The sequence below is a fragment of the Camellia sinensis genome, chromosome 14 (assembly GCF_055761805.1).
Source record: "Camellia sinensis isolate YWXY chromosome 14, ASM5576180v1, whole genome shotgun sequence".
Classification (NCBI taxonomy): domain Eukaryota; kingdom Viridiplantae; phylum Streptophyta; class Magnoliopsida; order Ericales; family Theaceae; genus Camellia; species Camellia sinensis.
Window position 1 is genome coordinate 95459744 of NC_138974.1, and position 12752 is coordinate 95472495.

The 12752-nt window shown below is 32.4% G+C and overlaps 1 long non-coding RNA gene across 4 annotated transcripts in view; it reads left to right on the forward strand.

Annotated features, from left to right (window-relative positions):
• The window catches only part of LOC114277077 (uncharacterized), a 29227-nt gene extending 16822 nt beyond the window's left edge, over positions 1-12405 (forward strand). For 3 of the 4 annotated variants that reach the window (XR_014351094.1, XR_003634468.2, XR_014351095.1), the window contains 3 exons: positions 10367-10567; positions 11083-11489; positions 12142-12405. This is a non-coding gene — a long non-coding RNA (uncharacterized LOC114277077). The remainder of the gene's footprint in view (positions 1-10366; positions 10568-11082; positions 11490-12141) is intronic. The other variant, XR_014351096.1, reaches the window with a different exon arrangement.
• Positions 12406-12752: the final 347 nt, after the last annotated feature.

Here is a 12752-nt window from a genome sequence, read left to right on the forward strand (position 1 = left end):
CTATATTATATATTCAACTCAATATAGTACATAGAATTAATAAGTTTAAACAATTTGAAAATTCCACAATAACAAACATTTCCATCTTTTTTCCTTTTCAAAATCCACACTAGGCACCTTTTACTATCAAACATACCTTACTTGGATTTCTGTTAACCCTTTCATTCCCATTATGATAAGTCACATAACCTTAATCCAATCTTTTTGAAAATGTTTCACATTTCAAGTTTTTGCCAAAGTACCTATTCTTACTATATTTCTATGATGACACTAACATATCATATTTTAGTAAACTAACTCAAATTCAACTGGCAAGGAAACTTGACATAAATCTCACAAATTTACAAGGAAATATAAGGTGAACCTGTGATAGCTTGAGTAGTTAGTCATTACAGGTAAACAACATTATGACATTTTCAGTACTCAGTAAAATATATAAATACCTCTGTTAATGATTTGCAAGCAGGAGGATGATTGGCAAATGCTTAACCAATTTTTATTTTATTTTAGGCCATACCTATGTTACTTGTTTTATTTTTTGGGTTAAAAATCATTTTAGGTTGATGCCTAAGATGATTACCTATTGGCTTTCGAGAAGCTAGAGACGAGTTTGGACGATTTTGTCAATGAACACAAAATTATTTTGTAATAATAGACATTTGATTTCTAGTCTATATCAAAATATTCTTATGTAAGTGGTATAGTTTTATGTCTTGAATAAATTAAGTTGTTATTTCGTTTCTTTAATCATTTTTTAGCGTTTTCTTTTAAATGTAATGATTTAATCGGATTATGTCAGCATCTAAAGACAGTGGAAGTAAAACCCATATTGAGCTTGAAAAATATTTTTGTTTTACACAATAGCTATGGCAATGACAATGATCATCTGCATCTTAACGTAGTAGATTTTGATTTTAGAAGTAATATATATATATATATATATATATATTTAAACCACAAATAAATTGGCAGTTCTATGTAAGAATATTTTTAACTGAAACTTGATTGTGAACCTACAACGTAGATTGTGTTGTGTTGGCAACTCTAGTTGAGAAAATTAATGAGGCTTGTGACTATGAACTATATGGAAGTCTAGAAATGCACACATTTTGTCTGAAGACGGCTTAAAGAAATAAGCAATTTATTCTCAAATAATTGCATTTTTTTTTTGTGGTTATTTATGTTAATACTTGCAAAAGTATTTTCTTTGTAGTTTCCTTGTTGAATTATATAAATAGCCTCTCTTGTGAACATTGAATGAGAGAAGAGATCATTCACATGCAACCTTTGGGAATGTGTGCAGACCTTAATGCTTCCGATTTACAATGATGTTCAGATTTTTACTGAAGATCCATTAATGTGGGAAGAGGAATATTGAAGGTACAATAAGTTATTGAAATTGAAGAAAGGGATTGAAGCTGCTAAAACTGCATATAAGACGAAAAAGGGCATGCATCAAAAGGTAGTGGTAGGGGATGTCGGACGAAATGAAATAGAAGGATAATGCAACAAGAGATTGCTTATCTTATATGGAAGAGCTATGCACACATTGATGAGGTGGAGTAGCGTCTTCTAGACTCAATAAAACAAATCTATTTCTTTAAATATTTTTAATTGTGCAGGATCTTGAATGTGAGGAACAATTACAAATTCTGTTTGACCATACTTTCCCATGCTATATAGGGAAACTGAGGAGTCAAGCTATTACAATGGAAAGTACTTTCCATAAAGTATTGTTGCCGTGCCCGACTAGGCTGATTCAACAAAAATGATATCGCAGAGCGTTAATGACGTGTAAGGTAATCTTATAGTGGCTTTTGAAGGAGCATCAGATGAAATGTGTTGACACTATAAGATGACCTCACACATCTTGATAATCTTTCAAAAGCCACTATAAGATCACCTCATACATCATTAACGCTCTGGGATATCATTTTTGTTGAATCAGCCTAGTCGGGCGCGACAACAGTACTTTATGGGAAGTACTTTCCATTGTAATAGCTTGACTCCTCAGTTCCCCTATGTGGCATGGGAAAGTATAGTCAAACAGAATTTGTGACTGTTCCTCACATTCAAGATCCTGCACAATTAAAAATATTTAAAGAAATAGATAAATATTAAGTCATTAAATGGATATTCAAATTTGTTTTACCGGGTCTTGAAGACGTTGCTTCACCTCATCAAGGTGTACACAGCTCTTCCCTATAAGACAAGCAATCTCTTGTTGCATTATCCTTTTGTTTCGTTTCATTTGACATCCCCTACCACTACCTTTTGATGCATGCCCTTTTTCGTCTTATATGTAGCTTCAGCAACTTCAATCCCTTTCTTCAATTTCAATAACCTATTGTGCCTTAGATATTCCTCTTCACGCCTTAACAGATATTCAGTAAAAATGTGAATATCATTGTAAATCGGGCATTAAGGTCTGCACACATTCCCAAAGGTCGCATGTGAATAATCTCTCCTCTCATTCAATGTCCACAAGAGAGGTTGTTTATATAACTCGGCGAGAAAACTACAAAGAATACTTTTGCAAGTATTAACAAAAATAACCACACAAAAAAAATGCAATTATTTGAGAGTAAATTGCTTACTTCTTGTAAGCCATCTTCAGACAAAATGCGTGCATTTCTGGACTTCCATATAGTTCATATTCAAAAGCCTCATTAATTTTCTCAACTAGAGTTGTCAACACAACACAATCCACGTTGTAGGTTGACAATCAGGTTTCAGTTAAAAAATAATCTTACAAGTAATTGCCAATTTATTTGTGGTTTAAATATATATATTTTACGTCTAAAATCAAAATCTACTACGGTAAGATGGAGACAATCATGTCATTGCCATAGCTATTGCGCAAGACAAAAATATTTTTTAAGCTGAATATGGGTTTTACTTCCACTATCTTTAGATGCTGACATAATCAGATTAAATCAGTACATTTAAAGAAAATGCTAAAAAATCGTTATAGAAATGAAATAACAGCTTAATTTATTCATGACATAAACTTATATCAGTTACATAAGAATATTTTGATATAGACAAGAAATCAACATCTATTATTACAAAATAATTTTGTGTTCATTGACAAAATCGTCCAAACTCGTCCCTAGCTTCTCGAAAGCCAAGAAGTAATCATCATGGCCTTCCTCCTAATTGATTTTTTACCCAAAAAATAAAACAGGTAACATTGGTATGGCCTAAAACAAAATAAACATTGGTTAAGCATTTGTCTACCCTCTTGCTTGTGCATCATTAATAGAGGTAAAATATATTATATATTTTACAGAATACTCAAAATGTCATAATGTTGTTTACCTATAATGACTAACTACACGAGTTACCACAGGTTTAGAGGCTTACATCCGATATTATATATTCAACTCAATATAGTACATAGAATTAATAAGTTTAAACAATTTGAAAATTCCACAATAACCAACATTTCCATCTTTTTTCCTTTTCAAAATCCACACTTGGCACCTTTTACTATCAAACATACCTTACTTGGATTTCCGTTAACCCTTTCATTCCCATTACGATGCCTCAAGTCACATAACCTTACCTTTTTGAAAATGTTTTACATTTCAAGTTTTTGCCAAAGTACCTATTCTTACTATATTTCCATGATAACACTAACATATCATATTTTAGTAAACTAACTCAAATTCAACTGGCAAGGAAACTTGACATAAATCTCACAAATTTACAAGGAAATATAAGGTGTGAGTTACTATGTCAAAATGTCACCAAAGAGCCCGAAATTCATAATCAATCAAGAAAATGTTTCACATTTCAAGTTTTTGTCAAATTACCTATTTTTACTATATTTCCTTGATATATCATATTTTAGTAAACTAACTCAAATTCAACCTGCAAGCAAACTTGACATAAATCTCACAAATTTACAAGGAAATATAAGGTGCGAGTTACTATGTCAAAATGTCACCAAGAGCTCGAAATTCATAATCAATCAAGAAAAATACAAATCTAATATAGATACTAAAAATCATTCATTTCGCTTAAATTTAACTTTTTATCCAATTTTAAATGAAGAACCAACACTGTACTTAGAAATTAATTTTGTTCCCAATCATGCTACACATTTCTATCTCTTACAAATGCTCCTAGTTTTCCTAGATGTGATCCAAATAGTAATTGAATAAATTACTATTCAATTAAATTACACCCTTGAGGTTTGTCGAAAATATGGGTTGCATTTGGTAGAGCTTTCTAACTATGATTTGAGAGTAGGTGTTGTATTTTGAGTTTGTGAGTTTTGGAATTATGATTTGAATGTGGAAAATTTGTTTGGTGAAAGAGTTTTGAATTGAGTGGGGGAATTTTGATGTGACATGATATTTGATACAAAAACTTACAACTCATAACCAAACATACAACTCAAAATTCTATTAAAACACATTTTTTTTAAAAATTCGGAAAATATTTTTTTTGAATATATAAAAATTAACATGTCAATTGCAAAAAAAAAAAATAATGATAAATAAATAAATAAATTTGCGCTGTTTCGGTCAACCGGCCGGTGGGACGTCCGATAGGACATCCGGTGGGACGACCGGTTAGGCCAAATTTGAAAAAAAAAAAATTGAAAATCGCCCCACACAGTTTTCTGCAGAGTTTTCTAAATGTTGTGGAAGTGTGATTTGAGAATACTATCCAAACATCATATTGGAATGGGAGGGTAGAATCATAGTGGTTGAATTTTCCTCACATTCTAGTAAGTACAAATTCTCCAATACCTTGCCAAAAACCCTCTAATATTAAAATGAAACTATCATACTACTCTCATTTTCATCTACCCACCCACCACCAAATTCTTCTCTTTACACAATCAAAATATGTTCTAATCCTCCTCAGCAACACACTAAATGCTTCTAGACAATAATGATTGTGGTGCTAATCGAGAGAATCCTCTGATTAAGGCCAACTTTCAAAAATATTTTCTACCTTGGCAAAAAATAGTGTTACAAAATATTTTCAAAAAGGTAAAAGAGGTGTGTGATCGCATGCTAATCAATTCCAAATTGCCCGTTCTTCAATAAGAATATTCAAAATCAAGTTTCTCTCTAAAAGGTCAATTGTGAATTGATTAAATAATGAGGGTACACAAAACACTTAGAAATTGAACTACAACGCGAAGCAAAGTGGGGCCCATTGATCAAAAGGTGAGGCCACATTCCATGGTCAAACCATAGGTGAACACCTGCTGCTGCAAAAACAGTTCGCAGATAATAAAAAACATGTGGTCGCATTCACGATGTGCAGTCGCAATCAAGTTTTGCAAGATTTTGTTTTCCATTATGTTTATGGCAAGGCGACACACTGTGCAGCTATGTATATACAACATTAGGATTTTGGCCTAATATGTATATGCTTTTCCCCCAAGTCTCGTAGGCCTATATATACACCCTCCTCTTTTAATGGGGATGAATAACTGAGGCAAAAACACCATATTAATCTAACTTCATCTATCCACACCAACTCCAAACATCCAACCCTAATTCTATTAACCTAGAGGTGTTCCTAAGTTGCCAAAAAGTAAAGGCATGCGGTACCAAGAACCTTAAACCATCTCTTGCTAGTTTACGCTGCATCCTTTGATTTGTTCGACAAACCATAGCTAAACTTCTGTTTACCCACTGTTTGTATGTACTTTCATTATGATTTTCATATCTGATAATGGTTAGATAGAAGTCACGTATGTTTCATGATGATAGAGTTGTTTATCATTTCTTTTTGGAAAATTCTATTTCCACACACCTACTTACCTCTGTCTACACACTTAATGAAATATGATTTTAATGACAGTTATATCCTAAATCAAAATGACGATTTAGCACTTACTGGTAAAGCTCTTTGGAGAGTTAAACTTGACGATTTCTTCTAAGAACTCTTGAATATTACCGAGAACCTTTGTCAACAGAAGTTTATTCAAAAATTTATCCGAGGACTTCTTTTTAAGAACTGGCTGGCTTTTGTGTAAACTATCTCAGAAAACTCCTTAAAAACATCATTTTCAGTATGGATGGATGCTATTAAAGAAGGAACTACATTACGAAGTGTTCCTTTTAACTTTCCTACTAAGAGTGCTTCCTGCTTAGGATCCTCCAATGCTTCATCTCTTGGTCTTGGCACATATATGGACTTGAAGCCCTCCAATGGGCTTTCTTATGAATACATATTGTTCAATCTATATGTCATGGTTCATTATGTTCATACTAAACAATAAATAATCATCTCATTGTACACACTATTTTCTGGGTTTTGTTTTTCTTGAAGCATAAGGTTGAATATCAGGTGTGTGAAGGAGGGTTTGAATTGAAAATAGGTACAGGTGTATGGAAGGAGGATTTATGTGGTGTGTGTATAAGGATACAAGTTAGTGTATAATTGGAATATGAAGCGTGTGGAATAAGAACAATAATCTATAATTAAATTAATAAATGTGTATACTGAGAAATGATGTGTATAGAGGTAAGTAGGTGTGTGAAAATAGAATTTCCCTTTCCTTTTGCTACTTTTGCACTCTTTTGCATTTTGTATAGTTGTTTTAAGATTCATAACATGCACATCATGTATATAGGCCGGGTAACTCACCATTTTTACATGTCAATTGTTGCATTTACTTTCTTTAATTGATTTGTATGGATAAAATCATGTTATAATGCATATTCATCATGCTATAGTACTTACCGAGTCTCTAGAGTTGTATATTGTGAGTTTTGGCATCAGTTTCATATCTAGGGTCATATGTACATAATATTAATTAAGTTTTCATGGCTTTGGTGCTCAGAATTTCAGTAAGTCTCCCTCCGTTCTTTTCCGTCTATTGTGTGTGATTGTATCACTTTACATGAACTGCATGCTTTTCTCTTGGTCTATTTGTTATAATTGATTATCTGTATTATTTCCACGTTTGAGCAAGTTTGTATTGATGTCTTTACTAAAAATCTTGGTTTGACAGTTTAGGTATGAAAGTAGAAGGTCATTGATTGAGCACTCCTTTCGCTCAATCTAAAATATTAGTCTCTCCTAATATCCTTTGTAGAGACTTATTTCCACATTTAATTTATAAACTGATTTTAATCACCTACCTATGCCCTTAGACTAACCTATCAACCATGTATATCCCCTTTTTTTTCAGAAACTTTTCATTATTTGAAACCCTAAAATGATTTTTGGAAAGAAAAAGGGATATACATGGTTGATAGGTGAGTCTAAGGGCATAGGTAGGTGATTAAAATCAGTTTATAAATTAAATGCGGAAATGAGTCTCTAAAAAAAATATTAGGAGAGACTAATATTTTAGATTGAGCGAAAGGAGTGCTCAATCAATGACCTACTTTCATAGCTAAACTGTCAAACCAAGATTTTTAGTAAAGACATATCAAATTGCCTAAATTAACATGAAGTTAGGTTTTCTAGTTTCCCCATAAAAAGTTGGTGGTGATACTAATCGTTGTGAATTAGTCTATAATTGATACCATCAATCTCAAAAACACACTTATAGCACACCATTGTAAAGGCTATTTCGTGTCTTTATTAAAAATGAGGTGGACTGTTTAGGGGAAAAACTAAAATTAAAACTAACTTATAATCATTTTTTTAGAAACGTCTTATAGCAACAGGGAATAGTAGGAGTTTGGTCATTCTTTTTGCGACATAATCGGTGATGTTAATTTTTCACACACTTTTTTTAACTACACTACTGGAGATGCTCTAACAAAGAGAGAGAGAGAGAGAGACTATGCATAACACAAATTAGTTGAAAGAATGCTTGTATATTCACTATAGAGAGAACTCTTACACTTTGGATGGATGTGAGGCAAATGAGCTCTCACTCCTTTTATAGGGCAACCTAGTATTCTTAGAAACATTCTAAGGCCCTTATTAATTAGGATGTGTAGAAACGTCATGGAGGCTTCTACCACATTACAAGAATTTTTCCTACTTTGGAACTATCTATGTACGTTCTAGAATTATGTACAACATTATCATATTCTTTCAAGTCTTCTAGAAGCTTTTGTAATCTTCCATTAGACTCCCTTCCTTAAGCCTTCCCCTTGGTTGGCAATTTTGTCTAGGTAATTTGGCGGGACGTGACAATGTGGCTATGTGACGCCCCGAAAACATAGAGAATTGGACTATACATTCCACATTCCACATATATACTACATGCATTCAATACGCGGAAGTTTAAGTAAATTCCAAGCATTCTATAATCATAACAACATTGTTAATGTTACAAAATCATATCACATGCATTAATACATTCATTGATTTTAAGACCTGAATCTACAGCACGTGATCGATAAGCAATAATATCTAAATTATTACAAATTCATGCCTTTTTGGCTACATGTTTCCAAGATTATACTTGGTTACAACAAAAGTGGGTGTTAAGCTCCATCAGCTCCAACATCCTCTCAAGGTATCCCTTTTCTATCCCCTTAGCGGAGGCATACTATCAACACCTAAAATGTTTTTTCACATAGGGTGAGCTAAAAGCCTAGTAGAGACAAGTTTAATGATATATATAGTGTTTAATGAAACTATCACTGCTAGAAAATGAGGCTTTTGACACGGAATTTTTTGCGACGGTTTCAAAATCGTCGCAAAAAGTAACCTTTTGCGACGGCAAAAAAAACTGTCGCAAAATTATCTTTTTCGCGACGACATTTGATTGTCGCAAAAAAAGGCACCGACTAAATACCACTACTAGAGATGGAAAATCGAAGACTGGCAAAAAGTAATATTATACGTGATGGCATGTTACCCGTCTTTTTTTTTTTTTTGGAACGCTCTTTGTTAGTCCATCGCAAAAAATTTTATTTTTGCAAAAAAAAAATAAGGATGTAAAACGGAGGGTTGAGATCACTTGAAGAAGATCAATACCTTTCCAAAACGACGTCGTTTTGGTGAGGTAATTCAAAATAATAATAATAAAACAAAAGCCTCTATTCTCTTGGTTACGTATTTCAGAAAAGAGAGAGAGAGAGAGAGAGAGAGAAGACGAAGAGCTAAGGAGTCGCTGTCCTGTCCCCTGCTCGTCCGCCGCTGCCGCCGAGGAGTGGTTGAGTTCAGATTCAAGAAGCTGGTATTCATTCAACAGATTCAACAGGTTCATCCTCCAAACTTAAAATATTAGGGTTTTTAATTCAAAAATTAGGATTTTCTATGCTTTGATTTGAGGCTTTTTACTTGATTTATTTCAAATCTACTATTGGGTTAAAAATTAGGGTTTTGATTTGGGGGTTTTTACATGATATTGAGAGCTCTCTCACCTGTCTCTTGTTATTGAAACTAGGGTTTTGATTGAAGGATTTCAATTGAACCAAAAAAATAAATAACTAGGGTTTTTCCAAATGTTCATCCCTCTATTTTTAATAAATTATTCAAGGATCTTTCTTTTCTTTTCTTTTCTTTTTTTTTTTTTTTTTTTGGGCTGGTGTTTATGTCTTTTCCTTGTCATTAGCAGTTGGTATATTTACTATTTTGGCACTTAATATGTGCCTATGTTTGTTTTTCCAGATTTGCATGCAAAGGCTACTATATTTGTTCTTATTTGTGCTTCTATATTGGAATGGATTGTACATAATTTATTATATTTGTGGACACAGTCCTTTAAATTAATTTTATTTCTATCCCATTCACATGCCCTTTTTGTAAGGCGGAATTGGTTATCGGAGACGCAAGATTTTGATGTTGACATGTTTCCCAATCTTTCTTTTCCACCTACGCCACAGATGTGAGAAATTCTACTCAATAACTTCTAAGCCATGAATAACCAGTTATTGTTTTGTTGTTCACAGCATTGACCCTCAACACTTGGAATGTACCGTTGAAAAGTAGGAATAATGTGGTGATTTGGAATTTTAGTTAATAAAGTGTTAATGGGGAATGGATGAAAAAAGTTTTTTCATTTTTTTTTTATAGTTCATAACACACCTGACTGTACAATGAGTAGTTTTTCCTACTGATTGAACTTTCTTGAGTGTTACAATTATTAAGACATCTCTATAAATTAAGTGAGAATTTTAAGTAGTTAAATCATGTGACTTAAGTTATTTACATTTGTAGTGGCACTTTGTGCAAGACAACCATTGGTTTTGGAATGATCTTTATAATCTGAGGAGCCATTTCTTAGAAGTATCTGTTGACACTGCATATTCCATTTGGTGATTGATGTAGCAAGATTACTTCACATTTAGAAGTTCAATAAGTTTTGATTATTCAGAGTGTTACTCTATTTTCTTTTTCCATATTATTCAGTGATTCTCATTAGTTTGCTGATGTTATTTGCTCTGTTCTTGGAATCACGATTGGTACTGCTATAATGAAGATGCAGAGAAAAGAACTGAAGTTTAAAAAGAAGCAAGTAAAACATGTAAAAGAAGTTGCTAAGTTTGAAATATGTCGTAATAACATACTACAACAAGAGCTATGTTGCGTAAGGCAGGATTTTGTTCAATTTTCGCATCGCCTGGATGTACTAGATAACTGTTTCTCACATTGGGGTGAAGGTAGTGATGACCTAGAAAAGGTTGGTTTCTCTCTCTCTCTCTCATTGTTTAAACTGTCTGAACACGCTTAACTTGAATTACATGTTTGTTGGTTATTTGATAGGTACGATGGCATTTACTTATAAATAATAGTCTATAGCATACAGGTTTTCTAGTGTTTGTTATTGGATTATATTTTGGTTGAGTTTACTCAGAAGTAACTTAACTGAAGTACATAGGTATTTTACTGATGGCTGTTTGGGTTATTAATCTGATGGGTGAGTAATCCAATTAGAGCTTGTGTCTATAATTCATCATGGACTTGCTTGTGTATATGTGTTTTATTAAATGTATTAGGAGATAGTTGTTTGGTTGAAGATTATAAATAATGCTATTCATAAGTAACTGTTGTCAGTCAATTTGTGCAGCCTAAGACTATAGTTTCAAATTTAAATACTTGATTTATGTGTTGAGTACTTGTTCATCTTATTTTCTGTTTTCTTTGCAAGTGATTTGTTTTCGATATCTTATGCCCTTTCCCCCCTTCTTGAGCCAGAGCATACACAAGTTTTTTCCCCCTGCTTTGTTGTTGCGTTGCTACGAGAGCTTGAAGGAGTAACTATACCACCTGAAAGAATCTATGGTCTGGGAACTAGGTGAGAACATTTTTAAGTATATACATATATATTTTGTGTGTTATTACAAATGAAAATAACTCTGGCTGGTCTTTTGAGCACCTCTTTGAAATTTCAGATAATCAACTTATTTAAACTATTCTTATTTGTATTACCAAACAATCTAACACAATCTTTTTTTTTCTTTTTGATTTTTTATGCTTATTTGTTTTCCTACATGTTTTTGATGAGAGCAAATGGTGAGTCAGAGTTTTCTTTGATCATTGCCACACTCTGGACAACCAGTCAATCGCTCCGATTGTCTTTCTGAAAATCCGAGCATTTCGAGGTACCCATTCCATTCCGATTTCTCTTCACTATTTCTTTGATTTCCGTAAAATTGATTCAATCATTCTTTTCTCTTTTTAATAATGAATTAGAAATGCTTGCTAATCAGGTCCATAAAACTCTGATGATATGTTTAATTATTCACCATTCATACTTCAAATCTCCATTTCAATAGCCAAGTTATCATTGCAAGAGGGGAAAAAAAGATAAGTTGGTATCAATGTCAGATAGAAACATTGAAAATATGTTTATTTTTTTGTTCCACAAAGTCTTGTAAGAATAAACCCTCAACAAAATAGCACCTGCATCAAACAGTGAAGTCATCTTCAACCTTGCTAGGCTGCTACTTGTCACCCATCTTGTGTTAATGCAAACCCTGATCTCCAATAGGCTCTCCAAGAACCAATTACATTAGAATCAGACATTAGCACAGTTAACCCTTTTCTAACTGTAAATGATTAGTTTTTTTTGTTTCTTTTTGTAGATGCAACCCTTTTGAGTACGTGATGATATCTTTGCATATCGATATTCGAGCTTACAATCTTATTTATTTATTTATTTGTTGAAATAAATATAAAATGTTTTACATTTTCTGTAAGCTTAAAATTAATTATATTGTAAATATTTTTTTTTTTTTGGGTTTCTTTTTGCAGATGCAGCCCTGTTGAGTACGTGATGATATCTTCGCATATCGATATTGGAGCTTACTATTGATATCAAAACAAGATGTAATACATATGTTTTTTTTTATTTGTATTATCGATACTTTTGTTTTGTTTTAGATACAAAAATTTGAGTTATTGAATATAAAAAATTATTAGTATTGTTGGAGGATGTTTTATATTTTTTTGTAAAGAATATTCGGTTGACAGTTGTTACATGGTACATATATATTATTCTTGATATGATTTTGTGAATGTGAATGTGAATGTGAATGTGGATGTGGATGTGGATGTGGATGTATTTTATTTTAAAAAATATTAATAAATTGTGCGGGGAATGAATTAATAAAATGTGTATTGATTTTATAAAAATAATTTTATTGCGACAATAATAAACCGTCGCTAATGTAATTATCATTTCTTTACATTTTATTAGCGACGAATTAACCTGTCGCATATGCATATTAGTTCAAATTTTTAGCAACGGTTTAAGCTGTTGCAGAGACGATATTAATTTAATTTTACTTTTTTTGCAATGTTTTAGACTGTCGCTAATAATCAGTGTGTTTGGTTTGAGTTTTCTGAATTAAATTTTTTGAAAA